The following is a 17,206-nucleotide window of genomic DNA, read 5'->3' as shown; positions in this document are numbered from 1 at the left end:
TTACTTAAAATAAATAAATACATAAGTCTTACTGTGTGGATGAAGTGTAGCAATTAAAACAGCACACCTCTTAAAATTAGTTTCGTTCAAGCTGTTTCCAAATGTTAAGTGAAACTCAATTTCAAGATGTTAAATTGTTGTATGAGAATAAAAAAAGACAGACATTCAGTTCAGTTTTAAGAATACAATGAACTGATGGTTAACTATGTGTGTGCAGTATATAGAGGAGGAGTAAACCTTGTTCTTCTGTGCCCTGGTTACAGTTCAGGATCTTCTTCAATAATATGTACAAAGTGCATCTCAATAACGCCACATCAGTGTTGATAAAGTAGTCACATCACAGTGATATGATTGCTTTTCATCATGGATAAGATACAATATGAACTCATTTGTCTGACTGAGGGCGTAACATCACTAATACAAAGTTTTTGCAAAAGCAATACTATAATAATCACTGAATATGAGATTTTGTAATATATTTCAGCTGTTAATTATAGTTTAATGTTTATCGTTTCCTCTTTACTGGATACTGTATTTAGTAACGCTATATAGACTATTGTTAATATAGTAAATAATATTCCTACCTCTACTTTTAAGGCAATTTAAATGCTCATTTATGATAAAGCTTATTAAACATACAATACAGCATGTGTGTATGTTATCGTATGTGTGTTATACAAGGTTATTATCAGCCTGAGTGAGAAAGAAGTCCCCACTCAGCACCTTACAAGAATTAAACTGCAGTCATACCACTGTACTCTAATGGGAGAGAGAGAGAGAGAGAGTGAGAGAGAGAGAGAGAGAGAGAGAGAGAGAGAGAGAGAGAGAGAGAGAGAGAGAGAGAGAGAGAGAGAGAGAGAGAGAGAAAAACTGAATTTTCAGCAGATTTTAGGCAAAACATTTCTTCCTCTGCTTCGTCTGTCAGCTCTACTTAAACATTACAGCCTGCCCGTCCTGAACAGAAGGCCATTTGAATCTTTAAGCAGATGAAAAAGGAGTTGCATCCCCAACAAAGCCATGGTTAATGTTTAAAGAGAAAATAATGGAAATTCAATGTCGGGATAACACCAGAGAGATTCAAAAATGTGTTTTATTACCGGGGTATATGACTAAATAATATATTAGATGTGCATGTTTTACATCATTGTGAATACTGAAACAGCAGAATGGGTGGAATGCATACAAGGTGGTGACAGGCTGCAGGCTTCTGCATCAACATGTAAACAAACAGGCTAACAAGATGTTTTAATGGATGGCTGTGATGTTTCATAATGGATGCGAGACTTCGTGTGCATGGTTTTCTGGACAAAAGGACTGTGACAGTTTTGCTTGCGTTTATTTTTGAGCCATGACTTTTCACTTATCTTAATGTCTCACATAGGTGAGCTTGCTCATCTGTGCACATTGCGTGAGAAATGCATGCACGCATTCATTCTAATGATAGCTTTTTGAAAGAATTTCCTAAAGATCATGTATATTTCAAGTTAAACTTATGGTGACTTCTCTGCCACCATGTTGTGTCCCTTCTTACCCAAGCAGAACGTAACGTTAATAAACATGCACTCAAAGTATTCACCAGCACTGTCTGTGAAGTGTGTTCAGGAAGGTCAGAGCACTCCATCTGCCCTGAGGAAAGCACTAAAGCCATTCAAGCCTGTTTTAGTGTCCAGACACCCTGATACTCACACAGAGCTTAAGTATGACCTGTGGCGGTGAAACTGAGCATAAGCCTGTGGCCTCTGATCACTCTCACGGTGGCCTTGGCTTTATGTCAGGTTGAAATGTCTCAGTATTCAAATCCAATTTGAACTGTATAGCTGTGGCTCTAAGTTGTGTGTTTCAATTTTAAGGGCCTGCCAAAAGTAATGCGTTAAAAAAGTATGCCAAATATCTACATTTAAATGTGTATAGTCTTATATGATGAGCAGTGACAAGCTTGTATACTCTAATGAATACGATTGTGACAGAAAAGCAAAGAGGAGAAACAGCTATGCAGTGAGAGCAACTGAAGTTAAAGCCCCTGACACTAGGGGGAGCAAGTCTCCTAGAAGTACTGACCAAACAGATGACTGCTGTGTCAGGATGGTGAACAGAAGAGAGTTACAAGAGGACTCAGAAGACACTGCTGAATTCGTTGTGGTTGCTGTGGGGAATTTGTAAAAATAAGTTCATCATCCGTTTTCAAGTTATTCTCATTCCACTATCAAAACCCTGAGTTGATTATTTATCTAAAGTGTAAGAGACACTGCCACAGCAGGTATTATCTTATTACAAACATGCTCCATATTGGTTTCAGTCAAAGCAGCCGCAGTGTCTTAAAAGTCCCAGCGAAACTCTGCAGGATGTTAAATGCTGAACCAGGGAGAAAACAGGCGTTAGCTTTGGCTGCAAGTGTTTAACTCTCACCAGTCAGGGCTAAAAATAATCTCCGCTGTCCAGGAACATGGAAAGAAAGGGAGGTGCAAAAAACCAAGGCAACTACAAAATGGTGTCATTACTTTTTATAGTTTGCTAAGGAAACACTAATAAGCCGTAGCTGGTAAACCATACCTGTAATTAGATGAGAGTTGAGGTAGGGTATGCTATTAATTTGCTAGCTATGTAATGCTAGCTTGTGGCTTGGGTTCCCACACCTTTCATTGGGATAGTTAAGGATGCTTGTGGTAATACTTCTTATGCATGAGCCAGGAGGAGATACTTTCTGTTTTTTTTTTGTAGTTTTGACCTGGCCTAGTCGGCGCAGTCAAAGGAATTTTCTTTCAATTAATTTTACAAGCAATACTGCTTCAACATTACAAGTAAGACCTGGGAGTTGTAAGGCATTAAGTAGTTGTTTTGGTTAATTTTTTTCTTTAAATTCAATGTAAGCAGCCTACAGCTGGGACCAAGACTTGGTGCACATATGCTGAGTAACTTGATAATATAAAAATGTTCAAGGAAATCCCAAACCCTTCAAAACCTGGGAAGTGAGGTGAAGAGAAAGTATGCATGTTTTTGGAGGGACTTCCCTTGTGCCTGTGATCAGCATGTGGTAGTGATTAGAGGGGAAGTAAAGGTGAGCTCAGGTGAACTTTGTCTATTATTCTCTTTTTCTATAACTTTCTTTCTTTTGCCCTATTGTTACCCCCCAACGGCCCTACACAAACACCCTCGGGACCCATTATGTAAAATTAGCCCGATGTTCTGAAAAAGAGTGTGTTGGATGCCCATGCTGGAGTGCTTTACCTGTGGTATTTGATCAAATCTGGCTAATTGAGGACGATCCAAAACATGGATAGGGTACAGGGCCAAACATATTTTCATCAGATGCTCTGGCAGTGGTTCTCACTCTGCTTTCTCAGTCCTCCTTGTTCTATTTGGTATATTAGCACCCTGACCTAAACTTGAGCTCTGCTCAACACAACCTTTGTGGAAATATCCAGAAGTTCATGACCCCTTGTGAACTCTTTCCTTGGTGTATCTCACTCATGTATTGTTATTTTAAGGTTGCTTCCCTTTCAGTCTCTTTATCTGCCCTTCTCCGTCCCTCTGTTTGGTTGTACATTTATTTGCTCAGTGACTGATCAGGTTCAATGGAGCGTGTAAAGGAAGTGTCATGAGCTTGAACAGAAGCCACTGTCTGCGGCACTTCAAAGCTACCAGTTACCTATACCCCCCGAGGAGACAGTAGCTCTAGGGGACCCTTGTTATTGGCTCCAGTAGTTCTACCATCATTCAGTCTTTTTTTGGTTCGACCTCTTTCTTAGATCTTTCACTGATCCAACAGATAGGACTGCTTCAAATTCTGCTTCAGAGCTTGAATCTTGCACACATGGTTGGTTTTGTTCTGCATTTCCTGCCTGTTGTTCTTCCTGTGCAGTTGAAATGCTTAGATCTGGTAACTCAGTTGTACATCCTTGCCTTTGATACGGTTCCAGGTGACTGGTTTCAAAGAAGTCACTGCACGGTTCTGAAGAATCATTTAAGGGAAGTACTCCACAGCAAGATTACTAAATCTTCTTATTATAGAGATACAGCAGCTCACTCAGGAAGAAAAATCCCCCCAGAATTCTGTCAGAGTAAGCTCCAGGCCTGACAGATGACATATCTCCCCCAAGTTAGGTTTGTGTTAATGGGAGACCCTTGCAGGTGGAGGTCTCCTCTTACACAAACACCAGCCGGTGATTGCCTCCACTTAGGACCAGTAAAAGTAATAAATGATGACCGATCGGGTCACACTGTAAATTCTGTCCAGTCAGTCTGATGGATGGCCAGGTCTAGGTGTGGTCTGAGCCAGGTCTGCTAGGTTTAATGACTGCTTCGTTTCCTCCCATGAGCTTGTGTCTGTCTGAAAATCATTCCAACGGGAAGTCACAGTGGAAATTTCTCTCCTAGGAGAAGAATTGCATTTTTATGATACATTGTGCATTTTCCCTGACTCAATCTTCGTCATCCGGTGCTCCCTGCTGTAAGGTTATAAGTTTTGCTGAGCCCTGGTTTGACTGTTTTTTCCCCAGTAGGATGGCGAAGCTAAATCAACAGGAATATTATTTAAGCTTTGGATTATGCTTGGTTACAGGTCAAATTCAACACATCAGCAATTTGTTAGAATTATTTTTTTTAGCTGCTTGTTTTAAACCAGCTTCCTCTAGTACATCAGAATTACAGTATGTTAGTCAATATTTGATGTGACTGCATCCAAAAATACATCTTCTGAATCAGGAGAAAGCTTTCAATAGCGCGTTTAGAAAAGCAAAATTAGTCACTTACAGCTGAAAATATGGAACGAGTCCTTCTTGCTCTCTGGTAAATATTTTAGTAGAAGCTTGTTGTTTGGTTAGGTGCTTCATGGGATAAGAATTACGAGTCTTGATGGTGGGTAGAGTTTTCCTTCCTGAACTACAACTCACTGCTACATTCTTGTTCTTTACCTCCAGAGGTGAAAAATAATGCTGGTACTTCTAAGAGAGAAAGCTTGTGCCTGACTGATCATCAGCTAGTGTGAGCTTACTGCACTCAACATAATTTTTCCCAGGATGCAACTGTGCTTGCGTAGGCGTGCTGTCAGCACGGTGCTGAGTCGGATGATTTCTTATGTCTTTGTCAACAAATTTGAAGTAAAGTAACGAGTAACAAGGCCTTTTAAACTTCTACAATTGTAATGGCTTTATGGAGTTTAAAAGTAATTTTATACATTACTAAATACTGCAGATGAAAGGGAGTTACAGTAATGCGTATCTTATAAAGCTTTATTCACAAATCAATTCAGGAATTTATACTTTTTATCTCTTAATTAACGCACACAAAGAAGTAGATAAAGCACCACCTCACCATCAGAGATACATTCAATACCTGAGTAAAGTAGAACCTTATAGAACACCAGGGAGCTTCAGTGTAATATATCTTGAGAAGAAGTTGCAGAACTGACAAAGAGTTCCTTCAAAAAATGTATTAAAAAAAGTCAATGTCAAAAAGTTGTGAACATTTGAATGTGATTTCTACATGGGGTAGGAGAGTTGGCCTGGATTGTGTGGAATGGTGATATTTTTCTTTTTTCATTATTAATTCTCAGAAGTGTAGCATGATCTTTGACCTCTACGTTTCTGAACAACATGAGGATTATCAGTCTTTGTGGACAAGTAAGCAACATTTGAAAAACATTTACTGAAGTGGTTTCTTAAGACCTTGAATTTCACTGTACACATACTGTAGGTTTGAGTCCCATCTTCTTAGCTGTGCACTTGATGGAGTACAGTATATTTAATAAGACCCAAGAATTTGTTGTCATCTGCCTGCCTTATGTTCAGTTCATCCAAAAATGTATGAATTCACCACTTTAGTGCACATTGATTTAATTTTTCACACACCATGCATTACCCTACTTGGATTTTGTACATATAAAGAAAGAATAAGGGGAATCCTGTTATTTATTGTCCATCTGTTATTTGTTTTGTGCGTCTCCATATGCATGTGTGGCCTCAGTATCCAGAGCATATTGGTAAATATCTGCTTTCTTGTTTGACTTGGCCGCTACACATCCTGTGGGGATTGTGCTGAATCCCTCTGCCCGTGGCTGTGTGGTAATCTTGGTTTTACATTCAAAATCTCAAACACATTGCAGAGTTCTCTGTGCTTTCATAGAGGTCCATTCAGGATGGACTTAACACTTGAGAGAGCGAGAGCTTAGTTTAAAATGATACAGCTCAGGCGTGAATATTGCTTTGTGATGTGTGAAATGGGTCAGTGCCAAAAAAAAAGTATTTTCCAAGTAGGATGGTTTTAATTAATTCTTACAAACAGACCTCTCTAAGTTTTCTGGATTTAAAATACATTGTTGCAGTCTTTCCAAAACTTTTTATGCAAGAGTGGGCAAATGGGCATTCGGGGCTGTTATTGAACTGCACTTTTACTCAACACAAAGTCAATCATTTTTGTAGCTGCAATTAAAAAAATCCCCCTCCTGCTGTAAAACCCTGGATATATTATGTTCGTTTCTGCAGGATTGTGATATAAATCCATGCTGTCTGCCGCGATTCACTACGCCACATTAAATTCGTTTAGATCAATTAAACTTCCCAGCTCACTTTACAAGCCACCAGTCTTAATGTTGCCTCCCCCCTACTCCACAAGGAGGGGAATATTCTTACAGGGTAGGAGGCATGGGGTGCTCTGCAGAATTTATTGAGCCATTGCCAGATGAACTATGGGGGTTAAGGGAATTCATGAATTAGTCATATTCAGCATTTTATTCATAGGGGAAGTTGCATAGGATTGACCCTCATATTACTTTTTCTTTTCTCAATTCTTTTTTCAGAGTGTGGACCACATGGATGGGTGCAACTGGCTTAATATTGCTCTGATAATACATAAAATGTAGGCTAAAGGTATTCAAATGTAAGATTTCTTAATGGGGGAAAAAATCAAAGCTCTGTTCGAGCACTTGCGCAGTCACGGTTGCTTAACGCCAGTATGAAGGCACATTATGTACGGGTCTCCCTCGGTTGCTGTTTACGACTGGGACTTGTCTGGATTCCTCTCTTTGTATTTTTAGTGGAGGGATGATCTGAGAGCGAACAGGTGGACTCGGGCTCTGTCACCAGTAAGCACACAGATTTGCAGCTCAGTTGTCTGTGAATGTTTAAAATGCTATCCGACTGGAATAAAGTTGTAACTTTTGTCCGTGATAGTCCTCCATTTTTACCATAGCGAATCAACTTTATAGGCGTTTGCATACTCCTGTCTCCTAACTTGATCGTCAAATGATATAATAAACTTTATAAAAAGAACGCTTGTCTTTGCGCTTTACACAAGGCTACAACGCCACATCAAAAAGTGTCAGGTTTTTATTTCTCATTCATACTTCATTTGTGTGTTTACACATTGCACCTCTGCAGTTATTTGTGTGTAATGGAAAGGTCATTCTCACTCTCTTAGATTTCACCCATAGTTATTATTCACATTTACAGACCATTAAACATTTAACAAGCTGTAAGCCAAGACTGAATATCAATTCTTCTTTATTATTCAGTACCATAGAAAATATAATGATGGCGGGCTATTGTTAATAAGGTAAATAGGACCAGGTGTGCACTCTGAACACGTCAACGTAGTCGATTTTTGGGAGCAATCTTTAAGAATTAATTGCTGTAATTTTGTCCACCATCCCAGCCCCCTGCCGCCCCCTACAGAGACGTTAAGAGTTAAAGTGCGTGCTCACATCGAGCTAAGTAAATTCACTTTATGACACTGCTGTGACATGTGCATCTGTGATTTCACACGCTTAATGTAAAATTTACAGTTGCGGTGTTGAATGTCACTTGGGGTGTGGGTAGGGCTGGGGGTAACCGGAGCCCCCAGAGAACAAAGCGGGCGTTCTGGACTGGTCCCCCCTTGCGCATGCCTCCCCGGCTGCCACCCCTCTCCGCCGCTCTTTACAGCTGTGGAGGTGTGATCCGAGCACGACGGTTGGCCTTATAACCGTTAAGCAAGCACCATGGTGCTTCTAATAGTCAGAGGCCCTAATGACCAAAACACCTGGAACTATGGGAGTGAAAATGAGCTTTTCTCAGGGAGCTGGAAGACGCTCAGTGAATGTGGGTATATAAAGGCTGGTCAGGTCCCTATCTCACACATGGTCACTGACTTATGCAAATGATCAATGAGTAACCTTGTCTTTTACCCAGCCTTGGAGGGCTCTGATGGAATGGAGCGGTCATGTAAAGAAGAGAGAGGCCCACGCTCACTTAAAGTTCAAACATGGATTAGGCACGCTCGTCCCTTGGTGTCATGTTCAATGGCAAACCGCCCCCTCAGGGAATTGATCCCCACACTAGTCTGTAGTATTGATTTAGTTCTATATAGATTAACGACCTCAATCGAACGATTATCCTGCGAGTCCTATATTGTAGAGATATAAAACAGCTTTTAACAGGTATTGTTTTCCATGTCACTCAGGTCATTTGAGATGTATCGCCATTAGAGAGATTAAATGAGTACTTACTGTATGACCAGCAAATTTCACTCTTGAGAAATACACAGGGTTTGACATGGAGTCCATTTTCACATGTGTGAGTCAACATAGAGCCTGTCTGGCATTCTGTGTAACTGGTTACTGTTACATGCAGCCTAACACACTCATTTATCATGCAGAATCCTCAAACATGCTCAGAGAATAAAAAGAATAAGAAGTCTTATTATCCAACAGTTGTTGCACTTTCTTGGTGATATGAGATCTACACAGAATAGTGACACAGCCACTGAATACAGCATCTTGGTGTCCAAAGAACATTTTCGCACATTGAATGCATACAAACATTAAAAGCCAGACTTTTAGTTTCAGTATTATCTCATCTTTGTTTTAAATATTTATTTTTAATTTTAATGTGTAAACAGATATTTTTTCAAGGATAACGCTTGAAGAATGTTAAAAACTAGAACTCATGTTTTGTTACAAGACTGGCATGATGCTTTCTAGAGCTAATCAGAAGTTCAATGTTTTTTTAAGGGACTGTGGGCTCAGGCATATCTTCAGCTGCTTATAGTGCCATGAGCTCTGCCAACAACGGCATGGTTGGTGCATTATGAGACCAAAAAAACAAAAGTGTTGGCATGTTGTTTAAGTAGCATGTTGAAGTTGTATGTGTGTGGAGCTTGTTGGCATTGTTGGTTGGCTGTTACAGCTGGATTGTTCAACAAAGGTGAGATTATATTTGACCTTTCAGCCCATGGAAGTGGAAAACCTTAAGTTGAGCGCCTTTTATCACCAGCTTTTGTATTATGCATGAATATGCTATTTTGGTTTTGTGACAGATCCCAATGAGAAATAAATCATAGGGATGCACAAAACTGGATTTTTGTTAATATCCAATATGCTAGTATAGTCAGACTCATTTTGGCTGATATCAACATTGATACAGGTACCGACCCCAACCCTGATGCCAATATTGCTGAAAATTGAAGTACATCATTAGCCTGTGAAAGCACATATCTTTGACCACACTAAAAAAGCTGATTAACACTCCTGTTCTGTTGCGGGTCAAATTGACCCTTTTTAAAGTCTATTTTAGGCAATATATGTCTTCCAAACCAGCTAAATGCAGAATAAGAATCTGGGCAGCATGTGACAGAAGAGGTGTCATGTTAATTTGTCAACATCACTTCATTAAAAAAAAAAAAATAATGAAAATGTTAAATAAAATAAAATAAAATGTATGTCATGTAAAACTATTTTATTTATATTTAGATCTTTCCAATGTACATGCAAAACAGTTTTAACATTAATTTTAATGAAAATGAGTGAGTTATTCTCATTGAACCATGATCTGTGAGAATTAAGGAACACCAAAGGACCATATATTTATTTAAATGGTTAGTAATGGAGTTAAAATTTTGATTTAAAAAAAATGTGTATTGGGATTTTTAGGGTTCTGCCACTTTTGGATAATTAAATATGCCCCGTGTCAAATTGACCCAGGAACATTATTGCTGTTCCAGAGAAACAGGAGGGTTAAGACAATTAGTCCAAGGATTTTCTGTTTACCTACGTTGTTCTTTCTGAGGAGCCGTAAACAGTTTTTCACAATGTGAACAAATTAAGTTATTCTACTCTATTCTATTCTTACTTTAGCTGGTGTCTGTTATAATTCTTAGCTGAATGACGAAAATATAAACAATTGACAGGTGTCCACTGGCGCCCATGCCTTTTTGTTCTTTTTTTGCAGACACTCTTGGTGCTGTTTGAATTTGACTTTATTATCAGATAGCTCCTTGAGATGCAGAACCTCATTTTCAAAGTTTAAGATGACGTTGCTTTGGACCAACTGCTGCTGCCAATAATCAACTTTTGGGCTTTTAACTGCCAACACCGGTACTATGTCAATAACATTATGCATCACTAATAAAAAAAAAAAAAGCACACTTAACACTTTACAAGAGACTCATCATTATCAAGACTAATGATGGACTCATATACTTTGAGAATGCTTCCCTACCTTCTTGGTATTCTTTTGAGCCTTCCACGATACACCTGGTCCTAATAGGCTATCACACATGTTCCACTACTCGCTCTTTTCCCATCTTCCACCTTAAAACAAGCTGCTGTTATTCCACCAGCCAGCTGTAAACCTGCAATAAAACTGTGGCCTGGCCCTTATGTGCAGTATGGGTAATGCCCCATATACTTTAATAGTACACTGGACCAAGCCATATATTTCTCCTCTTATGTGAAATTCAAAAAGCTTTGGTTGTTTGCAGACCAGTTTGTAATTTTACATGTACTGCATATAGGTTAATCAATACCATGTCCAGTTATGGGACAACATAGAGGATATATTCTGTAGTGTAGTTTTCACATATATCTTACACTCTTATATTTTGTCTTTTCTTTGGTGCAGTCATAAAACTGTCTGGCTGTGTCATTTTTCAGAAATAATACTCTGAAATACTCAACGCTGAAACTGTCCCAAAAAGATGCACCTTTTACTAATTAGCATATGGATTGGAGACTACAGATGTCAAACCAAAGACACACCCAGCTTTATGAAAAGGAGTTTACTTTGATCAGATTCAGAGGGACCTTCTTTTTTCAAGGCTGAATGCTTGTCTGTTACGTAACACCACTGTTTATCAGAACAATTTACAGCTTCAGTGCATGACAAGTGATGATACATTACATGAATTCTTGAAAGGCCAGGATGCATCCTTTTAACATTTAGAGCACACATGACTGATTCTGTAACCCCGCACCACACGATGTGATGCTAACCATCTCTTACAAATTTCATAACAACAAGAGAGGATAGGTCTTTCACCACCGCAACCGCTAAACACTCCTTAGAATTAGATCCAAATGTGGTAATAGACAACATGTATTTGGGAGTGCGGATGTAACCCCGGTCTGCGCCACATGATACTGACGATCAGTGCAACGTTGTGGTTGAAACAGATGTCTAAACACACAACAGTGTTGACAGGCTGAGGCCCAATGTTTACAGTTGCCAGAGGGAAGGATGCTGCTTTTTGGTTGTGAAGAAAATATGACTGGGTGTACTAATATATAGGCCCTTGCAGCAAGACTTTCATAGGGAATCTGTTGTATTGCATTATCACTGAATTGGGATTTACTTCATCTGTTAATGTGCAGTTCAATGGGGATCTTCCTGTAGATGGACCAGGCTCCTCTTATAGGTCAATTAGGTTATAAACCTCTGACTTTATTTTCTATTTCAAATGATAGTGGATACTGTTTTGCATATCAAAGGATAAATGTAAGTGAAAAGGGCAATAGAAAAAAACATATATTTTCGATGTTTTATTTCGACTTTTACCACAATAAAGCCAAGTGGTTAAGTTTCCCGCCCCATGTACAGGGGCTGTAGTCCCCAAGTTGGCAGCCAGAGTTGGCAACCTAAGGCCTCTTTCTGGCATGTGGGGTTGCCTATCCAGCTGTCATTGGGCAAAAGGCAGGGTACACTCCAGACAGTCCACCAGTCCATCACAGGACCAACACATACGAACAAACAATCCACAGACCTATCCTCTATAGGTATGAAAGTCCAAAATATAAAGAATTTAATAATTAGGGTTTCAAATATGAATTTTAAAATCACATGCACAAAATGTACCTCCTGTTAATGACAAGGCAAATGGCAAAGCGTTAACTACCAGTGAGGAGACTGACTTTTTCTTGATTAATGTATTTCTTCACATAAAATCATTGTCCCTCCTCCACTTTGACATACCTTGATAGGTCAGTTGGCTTAAGTCTGGCTTGGTGCTTGTTATTAGCCAACTGAATATTATAAAATATATATTGTTGCATAGCAAAGCTGCTTTATTCACTTCGTGAACTTAAATAGAAAATTAAATTGCTGTACTCAAAGCTTAGTTTATCTGGACCTTTTTATTGACAACTGTAACATTTAATTTTAAGGAAAGCATGAACTCCAATGTATCCACACTGCACAGTACACACAGTGGGGGCAGACCTAGTATTGTCAACTGATTCCCCAAAAAACAGCTTCATTTTTAGAATGTCTTGCTGTGGATTTTTGAAGTTGCTTCACTGATTGTTGAAAGGGTTTGTTTTTCTGCCCATTTCTTTTTCAGCTTGAAATATTAAAATTTGTAAGAAGTGTTCTTCCCCTCCTGTTTGAAGTTCTGACAGATCAGCCATCTGTTGATCTAAACACTGATTTTTTTGTCCTGCTAGTAAGAGGTCAGCCAGGTTTAATGCTTGATCATGTCACCTGTCTAGCCTTGGCTACTCTGAGGAGAGAAGTTACATGTGTAAAACGGCTGTAATGGAAACCATCCAAGAAGACTTTGTGGTCTCAGTCTGCTGAAGGAATGTTTTGGTGTTGTTGTGATTTACCAAGGCCTTCTTTTTGCAATCCTCTGGGCTCAGCACTGTTTTACTCATGCATTGAATTTTACAAATTAAAACACTACTGCATATACATCCATTTTCATATTGCAGCCCCTAATCGCTGGTTATGGACATGCAACAAGCAGGTTTGTTTCCCATAATGTTCATGATTTTGTGAATGGTTTGTGTGTGAGTTTGGTTTTTCATTATTTGATCTTTCCTGATGTCCTCTAGAGTCAGAGAGAGAGAGAGAGAGAGAGAGAGAGAGAGAGAGAGAGAGAGAGAGAGAGAGAGAGAGAGAGAGAGAGAGAGAGAGAGAGAGACAGAGAGAGAGAGAGAGAGAGAGAGAGACAGAGAGAGAGAGAGAGAGAGAGAGTGAGTAATTACTATCACAATTAGGATAAACAACATACATTTTCTATAAAGTACTCAGCTTACTTTCTTCCCTTTGTGGATTAACAAAAGTAAACAATACTACTTTAATTGCTTTGCAATGTAAGGCTTTCAGAATGACATGGTGTTTTATATCCAAGCAGAGGCAGTCTTTGGGATCAGGCAGGCCTTTTTCCCCTCAGCAACCATGATATGTTCCATTCTTTAAATATGAAGTTGAATATGACAAACATTTCAAGTAAACATAATCTTGAATTGTTTTATTTAAACTTAGTGTTATGAAAAACATAGTAATCATAAAATGTTTACAGTGTTGACCCCCAGTAATCTCTGAAATACATATTAAGTTACAGTGTGCTCCTTCTGTAATCTTCAGTGGAATTTTATGGAAAGTTCTGTTGTATTGAGAGTAACCTTCCGAACCCCAGTGACCTCCGACTGCGCTCCAGAAGGATTTTCCCTTTTTTATTGTAACAAGAAGAAGGATAACATAAACAGCAGTCATAGAGTCCTAAATCTGGTGTTGAGGCTGTGGCTTCACAGGAAATTGATGTGGAGAGAAATGGCTGAGTGGCAAACCTTCACTATTAGCTCAGTCATGTATGGCAGAGATGGGTGCAGTCAGCAAAAAATGGGGTTCTCACAGAGAATTTTAGGTTTTGCCAGACCACCCTTACCCTCAAGCTGCAACCTGTTCACACCTTGTTGTCTCCCTCCACCTTACCTCGCAGACAATCAAAATGCAGGTTTCTCCTTTTTACACTCATTTTCTTTACTTCCAGTGTAGCTTTGGCCAGGAAGGAGCTTTCACAACTCGTCTTGTGTGGCCACCCAAAAGTGAGGCTGAGTCCAAAGTTTTGCAGGAACTCTGCACAGCTAGTCCTTGGGTTTCCACAGGCTTGAGGAAATGAGACAGAGAAAGAGGAAGAAAGAGAGCGTGTGTGATACATGGAGCAACACAGACGAGCGAGTGAGAGCTGTGTGGAAGCACACCAGCGGAGAAAGAAACCTGATTTATTATCACCAAAAATCAACTGCAGATGTCAGCTCACAGATTCTCGCTCTGCCGCCAATTATAGACACTCACGCAAAGAACTGCTCAGACCCAGAACTGTTTGACTCCATCTACACACACAATGATATACACACAAATTTACACTGAATTACAGCAGACGTACATGGTCATGGACGTACACAAATTAACAGGCACATCTGAAAGGAAACGCCTTTAAAGTTGATTGAAAAAACATGAGCTCCTGGACCATTCACCCACCTGGATTATTTACCACCACTCCCCTCAAATCCATGCCAGTGACGAATAATGAAGATGTCCATAAAAAAGCATTAGTGGTGTGATGTCAGCTATAGTACTCCCCGGAAAGATTTCAACCCCCTCAAGGTATTTTCCTGCTGCATATTGTTCCACTACGCCTGTCATTATGTGCTATTTCAAGTCGTTACTGTAATCACCAAACCATCCTCTGGATTTAGCATAATCTGTCTGCAGATTTTTGGATTTCATTGTTTAGAGGAAGGAAGACGTGAACTTGATAATGGCTCACATAAATCAAGAGAACATGATTGAAATGCGATTTAATCAGGCATTGTGAAGTTTATGCACACAATCATAGAGTCAGAGAGAATTACCATGAATATTTGTTCTGATTGTTCGGATCCTGGAACTCGTCAAGCACACATCAAAACCCCGACTGAAGCACATGTGGAAGATGAAACAGAGAAAGAGACAGCAACAGGGCTTACTCTCCTTTTTTATTTCAAAAGAAAAACAAATTGGCTGTTTAATGTAAACTTCACATCACCATCAGCTTCTGATAAGAAATCTCTGTTACCCTTATTTCTCACTCACTACACCTTAAGAATTGAAGAACACAGTGTAGCCTATCAGCAAGGTAGACACAAAATATCAGTCCAAGAAATGCAGCACATTTGAATAGAAAAGCCCAAAACAGGTAACCAACACAGCCCTAAAAATATATTGAAGAAGTATAAAAAATGAACTTTATAGATCTGCTGATGGCTCCCAAATATCCAATACATTTGTGTGCATTTGGCAACAGAAGCAACATTTTGCTCCATTCATCCAGTTGAGTTAGCAAGCTTTCAACACCACATTGTAAATGTCACCAGCATCAAAATGTCTGGTGTCTGTGTGGTTGGTTGTCAAAATTTATTTTCCAACCATGGACTCAAGACCAAGTCTACAGAATTCTGACTGAGCCATTTCAGAGAAACCAATGTTTTGACTTAAAGAGTGACCCGAGTGAAATTTACGATATGATACAATAAAAAATCATGATATCTGGCCCATGATAATAATAATACCATGATACAATGATATGTGGAAATTAATTTATTGCAAAAGAAGTCCAAAGCAATACATCACAATATCTGAATAACTGAAGAACACACAATGCCCTTAAAATGCAAAGTGCAGGATTAGTGTATTTATTCACTGCACTTCGGTTTGATTTCACTGATATGAAATAATGCAGATGTTTTAAGTCTGTAAATCAAATTTGAAAAACTATAGAACAGCTGTTAAATTTGTGAAAATAATTACGCATTTTCTTTAAAGGTAACATATCACGCTTTTTTCATCAATATATATTGGTCTAAGAGGTCCCCAAAACATGTCTTTAAAGTTTATTCTCAAAAAAACACTTTGAAATCAGATTTTGGCATGCCTGAAAAACCCTCTTCTTCAGTCCTCCTCAGAACAGTCTGTTTTCTCTCTGACCACGCCCCCTCAGGAAGTGGATGTGCCTCGGCTGTCCAGCACGTTGATCTAATGTTTACATGTTGGCTGAATATACACGGCTGCTCAGAGATCACGTTACTTCAACCCTCTGAATCTGATCCAGAATCTGATCCTTCAGAGAGGCGCCTGCAGCAGGACCTTTCTGAAGGATTGGTCACAGATTTAGATTTTAGATTTTCTTGTTTTATTTATCAGTATGTCGACGTGTGTCTTGGTACACAGCTACGAACATGTAGCTATGTGGCTATGCTAACTAGCGCTAGCACTTATCCATGATAAATAAAAATCATCCACTAGATCTTCAAATCTGCAGACGTGGGGAGTAAAATCGACCTCTGCCAGAAAGGCAGCGGGACCTTTTCTGAAGGATTGGTCACAGATTCTGTGTTTCTTGTTGTTTTATTTGTCAGTATGTAGACGTGTGTCTTGCTACACAGCTACAGCCTACAACTAGCATGCCTCCCTCCTAAGCTCCTTGTTAGCACACATTTGTGCAGGTAATGAAAAACGGGGGAAGGATTCAGTATTATTTTATACAGTCTATGGGCTGAACAAGCTCCGAGCTCTGACTCCGTGACAGACCGGATATTGTTGTTACGTAACAAAAACACGGAAGTCTGAAACGGCTCGTTTCACACACATTTACAGAAAGGTGTAGAAATCAGAACAGGGGCAGAATGGATTTTTTTCATTCTCAGGGGGTTTGTAGACATGCCAGGGACACATATTTCAGGTAAAGAAGCATTAAAAAGTCCATTTTGCATGATATGTCACCTAAAAAAAAAAATTATTCAAAAAAATGCTTTTTCGTTCTTGAACAAACACAACCTGCTTGTATATGAATACATTTACATTTTATGCTTTAAGTTTAAGACATAAACTTGCTTTATGTTAATCTGAATCACCGTACCTGTAACAGCTACAGTCGTATTCCCTGGGATGTCAATAACTGCAGCTGGGTCTTTTACAGTCAGCTTCCACTCCTCCATAGCCTTCAGTAAAACGTCTACCATTTGATCAGTCTTGTGTATCACGCTAGTTTGTAGCACAAAGAGGAATGCATTTCTCACTTGTAAATAAATTGGGCAATAATTATCACATAGCACACAGTGGACCGTGAAATCTATCCATTGCAGGTGTGTGAAACTCTCTGGAGACTGGAGTGCATCCTCCACCTTTCCTCTCGCCTC

The 17,206-nt window shown here is 39.3% G+C and overlaps 1 long non-coding RNA gene across 1 annotated transcript in view; it reads left to right on the top strand.

Moving 5' to 3' along the window:
- The window catches only part of LOC117821261, a 47,668-nt gene extending 33,029 nt beyond the window's left edge, over positions 1-14,639 (top strand). Inside the window, exon 3 of the long non-coding RNA XR_004632930.1 lies at positions 14,020-14,639. This is a non-coding gene — a long non-coding RNA (uncharacterized LOC117821261). The remainder of the gene's footprint in view (positions 1-14,019) is intronic.
- Positions 14,640-17,206: the final 2,567 nt, after the last annotated feature.

Source organism: Notolabrus celidotus, chromosome 11 (genome assembly GCF_009762535.1).
Source record: "Notolabrus celidotus isolate fNotCel1 chromosome 11, fNotCel1.pri, whole genome shotgun sequence".
Taxonomy (NCBI): domain Eukaryota; kingdom Metazoa; phylum Chordata; class Actinopteri; order Labriformes; family Labridae; genus Notolabrus; species Notolabrus celidotus.
This window is presented reverse-complemented; position numbering and strand designations above follow the sequence as displayed.